This window comes from Ctenocephalides felis, unplaced genomic scaffold (assembly GCF_003426905.1).
Source record: "Ctenocephalides felis isolate EL2017-DRISC unplaced genomic scaffold, ASM342690v1 CF-g0.4_SCAFFOLD_01170, whole genome shotgun sequence".
Taxonomy (NCBI): Eukaryota; Metazoa; Arthropoda; class Insecta; order Siphonaptera; family Pulicidae; genus Ctenocephalides; species Ctenocephalides felis.
The window spans coordinates 2,512,900-2,528,860 of NW_020537324.1; positions in this window are offsets into that span (position 1 = coordinate 2,512,900).

Here is a 15,961-nt window from a genome sequence, read left to right on the forward strand (position 1 = left end):
AATATCCAGAACTGTATTAAATTTGTATATATACAATCTACCTAATGTTTATTGAATTAATTTACTATCGTAAATCAAAGTAATGTTGTTTATTTAGAATTACTATAAATTATGATAAAATATATCGTTTAATATGGATATATAAACTTAGTCGAGGCAAATGAAGTATGAATCTAACTTGGTAATAAATTTTGACTATTTTCTCGACAGTCTACATTGCATTGCTACTATCACTAGACTCTAATTAAATGTATCAAATCATTTAATTGGAAAATGTAATATATATATATATATATATATATATATATATATATATATAATATAATATATTTGAAATACAAAACTACCTGAGACATATGTCTGCATATGTTTGAAAATTGAATAATAAACAGATTTGCTTAATAAAATAAATTTCAAGTTCAGGATTCGTATGTCTGACAAGGTCAATGTTCCCAAAAGTTTCGTGCCAGACTCGATTTCGGCTGCATTAAGCAATCTGCTTGTCAATTTCGCAAAACCGAATACCATCTGCCCAAAAATAAATTCGCAATTCATCGAAAATCCCAACACCTGCTCATAGGGAATAAAACTAAATTCTATCATAATAGTTGACGAAAAATACTATTGTACAATAGATAAAAAATAGATTAATATTATTTATTGTATTTTATTCATGTTTTTGTCATTCTTTGTTGAACAAGATCTGAGTCAATTACTCTGTGTGCACAATGCAGATTGTTCTGCACAATTAATCAAAAAATCTTCAACAGACTCCATAAAAAAAACAATACTCTATATATAGATCCAATCCAAGTATGTATGTATGAATTACACTGACCACTGACAATGGTTTAACTGAAAGTAAAATATCTGGTGTAATGACCCCGTCGAACCACAAAGCCTCAAAGAAATATCAGAAATAATTCATCGCCATCAATTGGAATTGGAGAGCTCTTCATCGCTAATAGATTAATAAATTAAATTTCGCATGGGAAATTTTTAATTGATGGATTGCAAGTTTTTTAAAAGACTTTGACATAGAGACAATGAGCGATTAGAAACTGGAAACGATATCATAACGGTGACGTGATGTGCAGGTTGCAAAAAATCAATTAAATTTTTGCATAAAGAGTTAGAAGCTTCATGAGAAACGTGGGTGAAATTAGTGAAATTAAATAAATAATCATTATATAAATTGATAATGAAAGTATAGTAATCATATTGACTTGTTTAATTAACAACTTCATTAAGATGTCACAGAACCATTTCTTTTTTGTTTGAATCGTGATCAACTATAAATTTTATTTATCATGAACGAACTCTTGTATAAAGTGTTAAAAGAATTCCATCTACTGCATACGTGTCTCTGTTTAATTTAATAATGGTTGTTAATAGGATAAGTCCCGGTTAATCTAAATATTATATCACTTATCCCTACGTGCAGTGTCTTGACATATCAAGAGATCAGTGTTTATTTACCCATCGCAAACTCTTTTCCGCACCAGAACAGAACCAACCGTCGTATGTTGCCAGCAAGATGTGTCAGAAAGGAAAATGTCTTAAGAGAGCCGCTGATAGGTGCCTATATATCATACTGCAAATGAAAGCGTTCGGGTCTTTAGTCAGCTCAATGGGCTTGGTTGAGACATATATTACTATTACACCGGCGATGTGTTTCTCAAATGAAAACTGATAGTTATGGATAGGAAACGTTTGTCATTACCATCAGCTCTGTGCAGTGAAAACATCGCAGCATTATTTATAGAGACGCTGTTAGAGGAATGGCTTTTGAAATAACTATCATCAGGATTTGCGATAACTTTATACGCGGAGATTATGTCTTTGAGTTGAATTACGCAACTAGAAGCGGGGTATCTTGTATCATTTAACACATTAGCAGATTTATAAAAATATTGATTTGTGCGAATACTTAGACTTTACATCAACTGACCTGACTGACCAGATGAACAATAATGCCCGTTACAGAATATAAAGTGGTCCTGAAGCACGAACATCAATACTTCCAGATAAACAATTTGGCATTTATAGAGACCTAATTTGACATTTAATAAATCATTATCATAAATCACAAAAATTACGGAGCAGAATACTACAAACAATTTCAAAAAAATGACAATGACAATTAGTACACAATTTGATTCATCACACACAAGAGGTTAGCCTTTCAAGTTCAAAATTGGCAAAGATGGTGTTATTAAAGGATGGGACCAGGGAGCATCTCAGATGTCTGTGGGCCAAATTCACCTGCTTCCCTGACTTTGCTCAGGGATCATTGCATCGAATTCCACATATGTTTTTGATGTAAAATTACTTCGTGTAGAATAAAATGTTCGAACTAAATGTTAGTAACTTATTTGCATTTATGCTGCAACTTATATCTCAATCACTATCAAATATTGATATTCCAATATTATGAACAATTTATCAATGTTCTTCTTCTGTAAAGATAAATTAAATATGATTTATATATTGTAAGTAGTAGCAATTTTATTAAAATGAATTTTTCTCAATTGATCTTTCTCCTGGTGGAATGAATTCCCCAGTGTCTCCATTTGGCGACGGAAACTTCTCGTTGCAGTTTGTAGATCGCATTGAGACGCATTTTCGGGATTGGATTTCCCACGGGCGGCCAACAGAGACGTCTGACGCCGGCGCCGTTAGATATACCGGCACGTAACGACGCACACATTGAAAATACGAAGTCAATGATCTCGCTCGCAAATGCTACACAATACTATGTAAAAAGCAAAGTATTCGAATGCATCGACAGGGTTGATAAACCGAACGAGGAAAACTTAGAGGAGGACAATTTTCAGAACAAGTAGCCATGGTAAGTGAAACAATAGAAATAGAAAATTCATCCTGATACTCAAAACCAAGAACAGTAAATTAATGCATGTGCCAAAGATATCAACAAATTAGGATATTCATGACTATGCGAATTAGACAAAGCAAAATTTTTATGTTAGCATTGGAAAACCCCAAAAGAACAAGCGAGACTACTGTGAAACTCGAGCTCCTGTACAAGAAGCTACTGAGAAATAATCAAAGTTCTCTTTTAATTTTTGTATATAAGTTCTATTAATAGCACATCATTATCGGAAAGATATTTTTATTTTAAAAAATCTATAAAAATAAAATTGGTGCCAAATTGAAATACAGTTGCCATTCGTTGACACCTGCTCTTTGCTGGCTGCTGTAAGTTCTGTATATGAAGTTCTTAATACTCATTATCTCTATTATTTCCTAAATTGATAAAAGATCATAGTTCATTTTTATTATATATCTCCAGATCTCCCGAGTCTATTACATTGTCAGATTTCCCTAGTCCTGTTTCAGTTCCCCGTAATCCGCAATTCACTTTCCGCCGTAGCATTTGGAGTCGAACCGTAGGCGTTTGTTTGTGACCTCTGTCTTATGACTGCACATCGATTATGCGAACGCAATACTCTCCGTGTATAGAATTGCATTCATTGTTTCATTATGAAATATCGGTATTGTATGTCAAACGCTCGTAAAAAGTAAACTTCGAACAACACAAGCTAGCTAGTCGAGAGTCAAGACCCGATATTGTTTCAAGAACAGTAGACGATTGCGACAATGACATGACTAAATTTATTCACTGATTTCTGTTAATGAAATTTCTTGGAAGTAAACAAAATAAAGCTGATTTTAATTGTAAGACTATTCAGAAAGATTTATGGCTCTGGTGAGATCACAAATCATAAAGAAATCACAGAGGAGGATAATAATAATGGCTTATTATTATATCATAATTGAAAATGATATTTTAATTGAATAAATGATAGTTTAATTGTAATTTTAATATTGAGCATAGTGTAATTTTTTTAAAAAAATAACAAGATGCTATTTTTGTAAATCATTTCCAAGCAATTTTCTTGGCGAGAATTTTCTTGGATCGATTCGCGGCCAAGTGTTGTTACGCAGACTCGGGCATTTTCTTGATTTCATAAAAGGCATATAAAATAATTAAATTAAGTTTGATATTTCATTTTCTTATTTACCAGCTTTTGGAAGTCGTTAAGCAGTAATTGTATTAAAAGGAATGGTGGCTACATAGAAAATAAATGCTTTTCAAAATTTACAATATATTTATATATGTGTGTGTGTATGTGTATTTGCCTGACTAGTAATACCGCATCCGAATATTGAGCGAGGAAGTCATTACCAAATATAAAAAATCACTTGTATAGTAAAAGCTATTTAACTTCTAGCATCAATAACTTATCTATAATTGAAAAATAAAACGTTGTTCATTGCTAAGTATAAATCACAATTACCATTGCCGCAATTGGCAATGATTGTGCTTTGAAGAAGTATTATTATCGGCGTACAATAATAAAAATAGAGAATAAGCTCGAGCGGCGCCTGATTGTTACTTATAAAACCGCCATTGCCAGTGATATATTTATCTTTATGGCGCATACAATGCACGTAGGTGTCATTGTGAAATATTAGATATTGGTATAGATCCAGCGCGGAAACCGGCATGGAATAGACATACCCCCTGCTCGCCTGTTTAATACACGATAAATCGATATTATCAATAAATTGATATATAACGCTTTGTCTAAACCGCTTTAAATAATAAACGCATTGACGACTTATATATCATTGGATAGAAAAATCGTAAGGTGCCCGATTTGCACTTTATCACGATCTGATTGAATCGAGAGTATTCAATATTTGCGCACAAGCTGCATAACTAGATACTAAATGGTTAATTGTTTAGAATTTATGATAGCACGAGACAAATAACCTGGAATGTTATTGGAATATGTATCAGTGATGGCAAAATTAACAGTAGAATAATAATACTGATTCTTTTTAGACCAAAGTTGTAAAAATTATGTATGGAATCATGCTGATTAGTTATTAGTAAAAATCCTCCGAGTCGTGAAGAATTGTTAAAATTTACGATTTTATAGCAACTTTGCATAGTGAGATTCACAATGGCCTAAACCAGCATCCTAAAACATTCTAGGTCTATGAAAAATGGCTTCATTATAAAAATCCATTAAAGTTTCAGGAAGTCCATGAAACTTCCCTGATGGCAAAGTGCCTCTTACTTCTAGTTATAGTACCTGGTTCTGCTATAGTACCTCGAATGAAAAATCCATTTTAAGTTCTAAACATTGTACGCAAGCAAGCAAGATAGAGAAATCTAAATAATGTAAATTTATGTAATCTCGTACGACATTAAAATGATCTCAAGTTATTACCCTCGAACATCTTCATAAGAGCACAGCCGGGTAATAATAATAACGCAGCGAGAGCATCTCGGCGATGCGTTAACATTTAAAGAACGTCCGATCGTAAACACCAGTTGAAAATAGTACCGACGAATAAACTTTTGTATGACATGAATGCATTAAGTCACACTCAGTCAGGTTATTATTCAACGGATGTATGAATGTCGCATAATAGCCGACTGTGCACCTATATGCTATATGCCTTGCACGTTTCCTAATGCTTTAATGCTTTTTCTTTGTTTTTATTATTGTGAGCGGGTTAAGCCAGTACCGTTGCAAATAAGCCAGGATCATTATGTGAATTGTAATAAAATAAAGAAGATATAGAGAATACAGGATTGCATAGGTCTCTTCTCTATCGTACAAATGAATTCCGTACGCTTCCGTGTAAGCAATTTCAATTCAAAACGATTTGCGACCCTGCGCGAAGATGCTCGCCGATGGATACAGTTGTTATTACATACAACATTAACGACTTAATGCGATACAACACATTATAGACGATTTTCTTGGCGGTGCTTTACTGTTACTGATTTCATATTATTCGACAATGAATCAACGATTCTGACTTTACAATTAAATAAGATCAATTTTATACATTTTATAATATCAGAACATGTGTAAGTGTTAAATTAAATTCATAATTCAACACATTCAGTAGCAGAATGTGATCAAAACCACGTTCAAGACAAATTCTGTGTTTTCTAAACGTTGTTGCCTACAAAACATCTAGATCAGACGTTATCGTTTGAAGTATTCGCGATCTCTCGGAGTATTTGCAACAAACGTTCGTTCTCCGTCTCGTTTGGGCGATAGGTCAGCGATCGTTTGATATTTATTATTATAATACAATAAACGCATATAGATAGGATAGTCGTCCGTGGTCTCTAGTGTGGCGATTCTAATCTCATGCAACAACTGTCATGTAGTTATTTGTGTCAGTCAACAAGCTGGATATAGAATGTTGCATTATATTAGTTTGCGTGTCCGAGGCATGAACTGTTTCATGCGAAAGTCTACACTAAACTCTCACAAAAGCGATCGTGACATCGTGCTGTGACCTCTTGTTTGTTTGCTTCTAAGATATGCAAAGACAGGACATCGAGACGCAGGTAATGGAAAATATTTAAATCTAATAAATGTATGTACGAGTATATTCTATTCAAGGAATCAAAAATCGAAGTTACTGCACCAAAAGCTTGTGTAATCTCTACTTTCCAAACAAGATTATCTGCATCGATAACCCTTCATAAGTCACGGATCGTTTTGTCAAATAAAATTTATTTCTTCTGCACCTGAATACGATATTGCATTAAATATCGTTTACCAATTTCATAATATCGTCGCTGATTTGATCAATATGGACAATAAATAAAATCGGCTCTATGACCGTTATTGTTTTGTGTGTCGAGATGTGAAAGGTAACGATCGACCTGGATCGACCTGGACGACGGATGGATAAAATCATGACAATTGTTATGAAATGGCGCCGAAATTTAAACAGGTTGCTTTGGTAAAGGACAGAGTGGTATTTATAATATTAGCAATGCCAACTTAAAACAGATCAAGACCACTAAGCTGAAATAAAATGGAAAATTTGACCTGACACTATTTATCCTGCAGGCTCAATATTTGATATTTCTTATGTATAAATATGTGTTTAACCATATAGCGATTCGTTCCTTCCAAAATCTCCATCACCATTACCATCTTATCCTGTCAATAACAGAATTCGATTCTGTGCCCGCAAACACCTTAGTCATGATGAAATTGCAAGTCGTCGGTTCATCTCATTCAGCGAGGAGAGAAAGAATGACTTATCTGTCTGCAGAATCACCACGCGACTAATTGTTCATCTGGCATTGTTATGTCAGCGTGTCACGGCGGAGTTTCCGCGACCGATACCGTAATTATCATCATCAAGGCACATGCTTTGTTGTCCGGTTCGACGATTGGACGATTGGACGATTGGACGGCACCACAAAGCGCCAAGGAGGTAAGGCGGTATGACACGGAGAAACAGACGAAAAAGTTTTTATATTGAAAAGATACAAAAGTTTTACGTCAACATTTTATTATATTGACAATGCTAAAATATTCCAATGGTTACGTTGCGATTGTGATATTTTGCGATCATGTTTCAAAAAACTTTCAACTCAAAATATTTAAATTATGTTGAGGAATACATTTATATATAAGACTAATCTGGCATGAACATATTCTAAAGAAGCGCCAGTAGCTTGAATTAACACGTAGGCAACTTAATTGGTTAATAGGCTGGAAGTCACAAGTCACAATAGAAAATAAACTCCTAATATACAAGACAATTATTAAACCAATACGGTCCTACGGCCTAAACTATGGGGTGCGGCCAGTAAATTGAACATAACTATTCTACAAAGGTTCCAAAATAAAATTTTGAAAAAAATCGTGAACGCTCCAAAATACTTTCCCAATCGGTTGATACATCAAGATCTCAGAATTCGAACTATAGAAGAAGAAATTAGTCTTTACTGCTCCAGATATAAAGCTCGTCTAAGTCGTCATCCAAATGAACTAACGTTAGATCTGTTCAAGCCTTTACCACCAAAGCGTCTCAAAAAAAGAATCTGCAATGATCTACTACAAAATATCACTTAACATCTAAGAAAGTGCTATCGCAGGATAGCAATCCTTCTCACGCAGTCAAATAATATATACCTCTAATAAAATATAGCTGAATGTATTTTGTATAGATTGCTATGACAAATAAATAAAAAAAAAATCAAACTCAAAATATTTAAATTATGTTGGGAGATGTAACTAATATTTGTGAACGGGATGGTATTTCTGCACAAACATTAATAGACATAAAAATTGATAAAAAATTTACTAAGAAATAAATTTATTAAATTTTATTAAATATATATATATATATATATATATATAATATTATTAAATCATTTATAAAATAATATGTAAATGTCACTAATTTCACTAACATAAGGCAAAGTTTATAGCCAGCTTCTTAATGGGTGGAAATGCAAAAACAATACTTTTTAGAACAGTTGTTATGTATATATTTATACATATTTATATTGATGCAATATTTGAATTTCAATAAATTTCTATTCTATTCTATTCGATAATAAATCGTAACGTGTTTGACGCAACCTGATTTAATATGATGGATTTCTTATATATTCTTAAATTTGTATCTATTATAGATATTTTTATGTTAAATATTAGTAAAAGAAACTTGTCTTAAAATATCTGTAACACGAATTTGATTTTGCTTTACCATTTATTAAGCTTAATAATTAGTCAATAAATGTTAATGTTCCCGATTATCATTACCAATTTGCATCACATCGTGCATTTCATGAATAATAATTAATAATTCACTTTGTTGTACCGGAATTTGGTGCAAAAATACTACTCGCCACGTATAATTTTTTGAAGATAAATAAATTTACATAGTACATATATTAATAGCTTATTATGTTGACTTTGATTCTCCACATTGTTGTGTGATTTATTTGTGGGAAAATTTGCCTTTCCTCCAACTTCAGCCCTCATTTTTCCAAGTGTGAAAATATTTCAGTATCTTAGGGTACAGATTTCAGCGCAAAATTTCTGTTACTCCTAAATGTAGTATCTCCACGTTTTTCGTGCAAATTTCAATCTCATTGTTTTATTTTAATCTTGTCACAACGTTTTCGGCACGAAACGAGCCGCCAGTTCGATTAATCGCGATCACATTGACACACTTCCCCTGTTAATCGTGTTGCGACAGATTATGATTATGAGAGATCGCGAAGACATCGCTTTCCATTCAAACCGGGTTATTAAAGTTTGCATATGCCAAATTGTAATAGAGTCTTCATTAGTCATTAGTCGATAATTATAAGCAAAAAATACGGTGCGTATAAAGACTTAAACGCTATGGGTAATTATTTGTGTAGATGTTATTTTAAAACAGTTATTAATTGACTTGTAATTTATGACGCATTAACGATGTGAAAATTATGATTGAGTATCGTATTTGTAGAATTAAGGCGCCATATCAAAAATACAAGGCAAATAAACAAATTTAATAATTAGGACGTATAATTAATTGCTAGTATGGAAGAAATATGTAGTTTTTGTTAACGAGTAAAATTATATGTATTTTTTTTAAATATATATAAAATATTATACTTTTTATATTAATAGAAAAATGTTAGAATTAAATGTTAGAATATTAACTGTTTTTGAACAGGAATCGTTCAAGTATTACGTAAGCAGATTTATTACAAAAATTTAACCACCCCCACCTTACTAGTCAGCAGAAGTAAGCAAAGCTGTCACCAAAATGTCATCCCAAATAAGCATATCAATCACCCCCCGCCCCCCTATAGCGCTTACGTAATACTTGAACGGCCCCACAAGTGTACATGATAATTGTTTAAAATTTAAATTATTTTCGGAGACATACTGGCTGTTTGACCACGATAAATCTCTTTTCACTGGGAAACTTTAAACGCGTTTTTCGACATTGCAAAAATTGCATAAAAATCATGCCTCTTGACCAGATAACACCCCCCCCCCCCATTGATGCTAGAGTTATGTATAAACATTTAAGTTTATTTCCCAAATACCCCAGTTCAAAATCCTATCAGTTTCCAGTGTCAAAGTTCTTTCGAGTGTTCGACTCCGGCGCACCCACAATCCTATTTACATATTCGTAATTCTCGGTAAGATTTTTTTTTCAACATTTCCGAAAGGCATTTGTGCCTTTTACCGTCAACCCCAATGTACGTAACTTAAAGCCGTCACATTTAAACTCGTTTTCATTGACGGTCACCCACGCCAAAGAATGGGCTAAAGAACTAACTAAGGAACGCGCGCGTTCCACTTCGCGGCCACTTCATTGCAATTAACGATAATTGACCCGACATTGGTAATTATAATGCTGTTGACTGAAAACTGAGCAATAAAGAAAATACTGTGATTATAAAAAACTATTATTTATTTAATATGGTCTCACTAAACAAAAGTGCAGGAGGGGCATTCAGTCAGCTTTTCCCAAAATACCATCATAGTTTTTTTAACTGGCTTTACGTGTATCTTATATAGTCGACACAATCAATAACGATAGAGATTTAGCAACTTTTAAACATTTTTAGTGTTTAATAATTTTTCAAAATTCAACCACATATACCCATAATATCGTAGCATGCTTTTGAGACCTTGATGAATTTTCAAGAACCATCATGAAAAGTTACACCAAAATCAAACAAATAATTTTGAAGAACGCAAACTTTAAATATATTTAATACAGAATTGTGTCTATTACCACCTATTATTTATTGAATACAAATATGTTTGTAAAATTAGCTCCATCATAAAATCATTAGATCTGTGATGAATCGTCGTGTAATTTTACCTTTTTCTATAAACACGTAAATGTATATATTATAGAGCAACTTATTACAAATTTATTCCCCTGAACGTGTTTATAAAACGTTCTCACCGCTGGTAATTAAAAACATTAACATTTATCGTCTAATTATTATGTTTAAATGTTAAAAGATAAAGTCAAAGTCATGATAAGTTTCCATAAAATAACATCGTATCTCTTTTTATTAATACCAGCGATGCTTTTACGATTATTTTATATTAGTAATAGATTTCCAAGGTAAAACAACGTAGTTACTTTTAACGTGAATATAATTGTTCGCTATGCTAATTACGTCAATTGTTTTTTTAGTGTATTCAATAGCTATCGTGTATTTAATTTTTTTATTTGGTAAATTTAAAGTTTATATCAATTAACCTTTTTTACATTATACAACATACTTTGTTAGTACGTTTTTTTACAGCTCAAAGTATAATTTTTTATAATTTTGTATTTACTATACATCTTAAGACTTTATACAACGAAATGCATTTATTTCTTTATGAACAACACAAATTTTGAATATATATATTTTTTGTGAAATATTATGAACATCAAAATTTTTTATTTTAACTAAAAAAATGTTTATTATTGTTAAACATATAGCTGAATGAAATAGTTGAGAATGATATATATGATAAAGATAAATTTAGAATGTACAAAAATAAGTGAGGCTTAAACTAAATTTCTCAAAGAAAATACTACAAAAGCTTGAGTTTCAATTTTCAATTTTCAGGTACAAATATCTTTTCCACATTAAATGACATTTATTATTATTATCGTAATGAATTTTCTGATGGAATCACTGAAATTGACTTAATAGTTGTGAATTTATGTACCGTTATTTAATTTTTAATAAACAACCAGGAAGCTATCAGAAGTTTAATTCGACGTTGATTGTATCTGACACATTTTATGTCTTCAGATATTTTCATTAACTAAAATATTTAACACAAATTAATTTATAGAAATACTGTAATTTATATATGCATGAAGTAAAAATAAGAAGGAATGCAATAAAATAGAGATAGGATTTAGTAAAATTTAATTGATAAAATTTAGTTGTATTTTCAATCGTGATTCTTCTACTTCGTTTAGGAATTTTCGTAGAATCCTCGTCGTTGGTAATATATGCAGAATTCAGAAATGCATATTTGTTATTCGTACAAGTTGTGCATGTCAAATAAATGTTTTCGAGAAGAGTTTGTGACTCTCGTCATCTCATCCAAACACAATGACATGTTTTGCCTTGAACTCAGTAAACTGACTTCTATTATAATATCTCAGTGTTGAATATGAAACCGACAGTGTACTTTATACTCGTAAACCTCTTTACCACGTACACTGGGATGTAGATTTATCTAAATTTATGCAGAATTTAATTTAAGCCTACGAATGGGAAAAAATTGCTAAAGAAGGTACGAAACGCCTAAAGGTAAATGGTGGAAAATGAATGAAACCACGCGGCACATAATCCAAAGATAATTCTTAATAAAACTTTAACGTTATGGGGCTATAACTTTCTAAATCTATTAGTTTATTAAATTTAGCTGACGACATAATTTTTAATTTTTAACTGCGATTTTAAAGTATACCCAGTTATTGTAGAGTACTAGCATGTTCAACAATATTATAAATCATCAATTGGATAGATTAAATAGTTTGATAGTTACAAGAGACACCAAACAAATGCAAAACAAAATCAATGAAGCCAATTAATGCTATTTCCATCTCCAGGACATGGGGCTGCAGTGTTATCTACAAAACCGAATTAAAATATCGAAATTGAAAACATCGCAAACAATCATCTGTTTCGCGAAAGGAACAATGCTTCGTTACAAGGTAAGCTCAAGGGCATATGAGATCCTCTCTCTGCAAAACAACACAACATATGCATGAAAATGAAATTTCTAGTCTCTCCTGTCCGAGGGCACCACGCCTCTAAATGTGTACATACGAATACTATGAATACGAATAGTTGGCCGTGATGAGAAAAAGGATTGATGCATTGCTAGATATCCTCCCTCTATGAAGTCATGGACTATAATTTATATTTACACGGTTATTCCAGATATTCGGATAAAAAACTTGTGCCGTGAACACGATGGATGCATTGTCTAACAATAAGAACGAGGATCGTGGCTATCTCGGCCGACAAAGTTAATCGACGAAGGAAAAAACTCATATATCACAAGAATGAATAATTATAATGCAATTTGTAATGGATGATGAATCATCGCATTATTATTATATAACAAACAATATTTTCTTACTTGGATTTTTCAAACTTATTTTGTTACAAATATTGGTATCTAAAGTTAATTTCAAAAAATTCTTCTGCACGCGTTTCATAGAGTAGAAATTAGTTTGCTATCAATTTGAATACTATTACCCGGAAGTTCCAGCAATATGTTTCACTACAAACACTTCTAGTTATTATATTTGACAACGGAGTAGGTGTCCGTTCCGACAGTCAAGTGTGGAATTCTTTTTTCCTCAGCTTGGTTAATCATAGCAGGTAATCTCGCTCGGGCCTTAGCGCTAGGATGGCCTGCAGGCAATTTATGCAAAAGCAGAACAAGTTGTCCGTCCAGAGAACACTTGGCCTATCGTTCGAAATGATCAACATTAAAGACATCGTCCGCGCTTGTCCAATGATCTTGAATCATGAATGTCGAGTAGACAGGTAGTTGCACAATTTCATCAATAAATTACGATATCAAAACTTATTGGTTTTATCGCATTGATACCACAGATCGGCGATGAATTACAACTAACGACTGATCCTTTGAGACGATAGCTGATATACTGTTATTATAGAAACAGAAGAAATGTAAATCGCTGAATTTACGACAAAGCAAGCAAAGCCAAGACAGAGCTGGAATACGTGATATTATTATCATTATTATCATGGATAATATTCCAGAAGACCATGATGTGGAGTATACATTTGTTTACAATTTTGACTTGCCTCGTATCATTATCGTTCAGTATTTCCTTTCAGACAAGTCGTCAAATCTATTTTTTCCTATATCGATAACGTGACCCAAAAAAGGACTTTCTTCCAAATGGATCGAATCCAGTTTCATTTTCATTTCATATTTGTTTCTACTAAAGTTTATTTCTTCGGTCTTCATCGGTTTCATCAAATGAAACTTCATCCTATTATATGTAGAATATTTCTTTCGAGTTTTAAAAAAAATGAGATAAAAATTATTCCCACCGATGTTCAGCCCTTCTTGTTTACATTCCTTCAAGTGAGAAAATATTTCTAAGAATTTTGTCTGCAATATAATACCATTACGCATACTGTTATCTAATTTACATATAATTAATCTTGTGATAATAAAGCATAGTAAAGAATTCTTAGCAAAATAATCAGACAAAATATTTTTTTAATTTTGGCTATTCCAGAAAAAAATTATACATATCTGGTAGAATCATAAAAATTAATACTATTTAAACATTTCATATCTTAATTTAGAAATAATTGAACTTGAACTTGGAGATGTGTTTTCAAATAGTTGACAAAAACCAGAATTCTCTATAATAAGTGATAAAAAAGTTGTAAATTAATTTTATTTCATGTTTCTTCAGTTTTTCGAATTTAAAGTAAGATAGTTTTATTATTGTTCTCAATCCCCCACAGCCCAGTTTGGCAAAGGTTATGAGAAATACCCGTTTGTTATTAATAGTGCAATCTTGGCGAAGTATTCGCGATTCAGGGGATGTTCAGATGACAGACTTTCAAACTAATCAAGATGCGCATATGCAAACACGTTTAATCATTCCAATGAGAAATATCTGATAGGAGATTCAGGTACACCTACCGGCTAGTTTATAAGTAGCACGTTCTTGGTACTTATTCATGGAAATAAAAATCGCTGGCGTGCGCTAAATTACCTCATTGCAGACTATTTCCGACCGCCGCGCCGTTTAAGCGTTTTAGGTCAGAGCCGATAAAGGGCGATGGGAGTTATGCGTAAAGTATTTCATACACACGAACTAGTAGTAAATAAAAATTTGATGAAATGATGACAGAAACTTTGCTAAGTAAACTGCAAGTTTAGTCTTCAACTTACGAATAAAATCTGAAACATATCTGGACATATGGCATTCAACTTGGCCATTCAAATATCGAGATCTTGCAGGGGTTCCAGAATGAATTGCTTAAATAAATCGCCAATGCACCAAAATACATCCCCAGCAGGCTTCTCCACGACGAGTTGAAAGTTATTTTTATAAAGGAAATAGCTTCCAAGGATAGTCATATCCAAATAATCTTTCAGAAGGCGAACAAATACATCTCAGACAACTAAAAAAAATAATGGCAGTCCTTAGTTTTTATTCTATTCTATATCATGTACAATTGATTTTATACAAAGGATATTAATAAAATTAATAAAGATTTTTCACCAGAGATACCCGATTTATAGCAAAGTGAAATATTTTGATAGACTCTTTAAGAATTACAAAAGGAAAAATCTTCAGCGTGTTTGCCTCACTCGCACCTCAAAAATATTTCTTTCTGTTTTGCGGTTTAACAACGTCCAAATTATTCTACCTGAGGTGCTGTTATGATTTCTTTAATTATTGCTTTTGAAACACCTAATTATACAATAAATCTGTCTGATTTTATCTGCTCGTGTCTCTCTGAGTTATATAATTGAGACCGAGATGAAGCTTTCAGACAGATTTGAAGTAAATCGCTTGCCAGAATAAACTCTCGAAGAAAGTATATCGGCGTAGTCATAAATATGAAATTGGATATACCTGAATAGTAATATAAAACCTTACTTGACATTTAGGTAAGTTATTTCAGTTTCTATCTCGTTACGTTAATGTTTCAATCGAACAGAAAATCAGATACGAGAACTAAAATTATGTATCAATGATATTTGTATTAATGTTTTGATGTGTGAACCAAGTTTTACTTTGCGCGATTACAATGCTGACGCAGTTTAAATTTATTTACCGATACATGATCTCCTGCAAACTAATCAAATTGAAAGAAACTTAGCTTACCTAATCGATACAAATAATTTGCATCGCGTCGATCATTTTACGCGGAATCAATTAATATCCATAATGAGGCTAATAGCATCCATATAGTTACTGTTATGTGCTGCTACTTATATTTATGTATGTAAACCCATAAATGATATAAAGTTAATAACCATAAAGTTGATTCTCGCCAACCAGATATGATCTTAAACGGTGCATCATGTTCCGCGATGTAACAGCAATT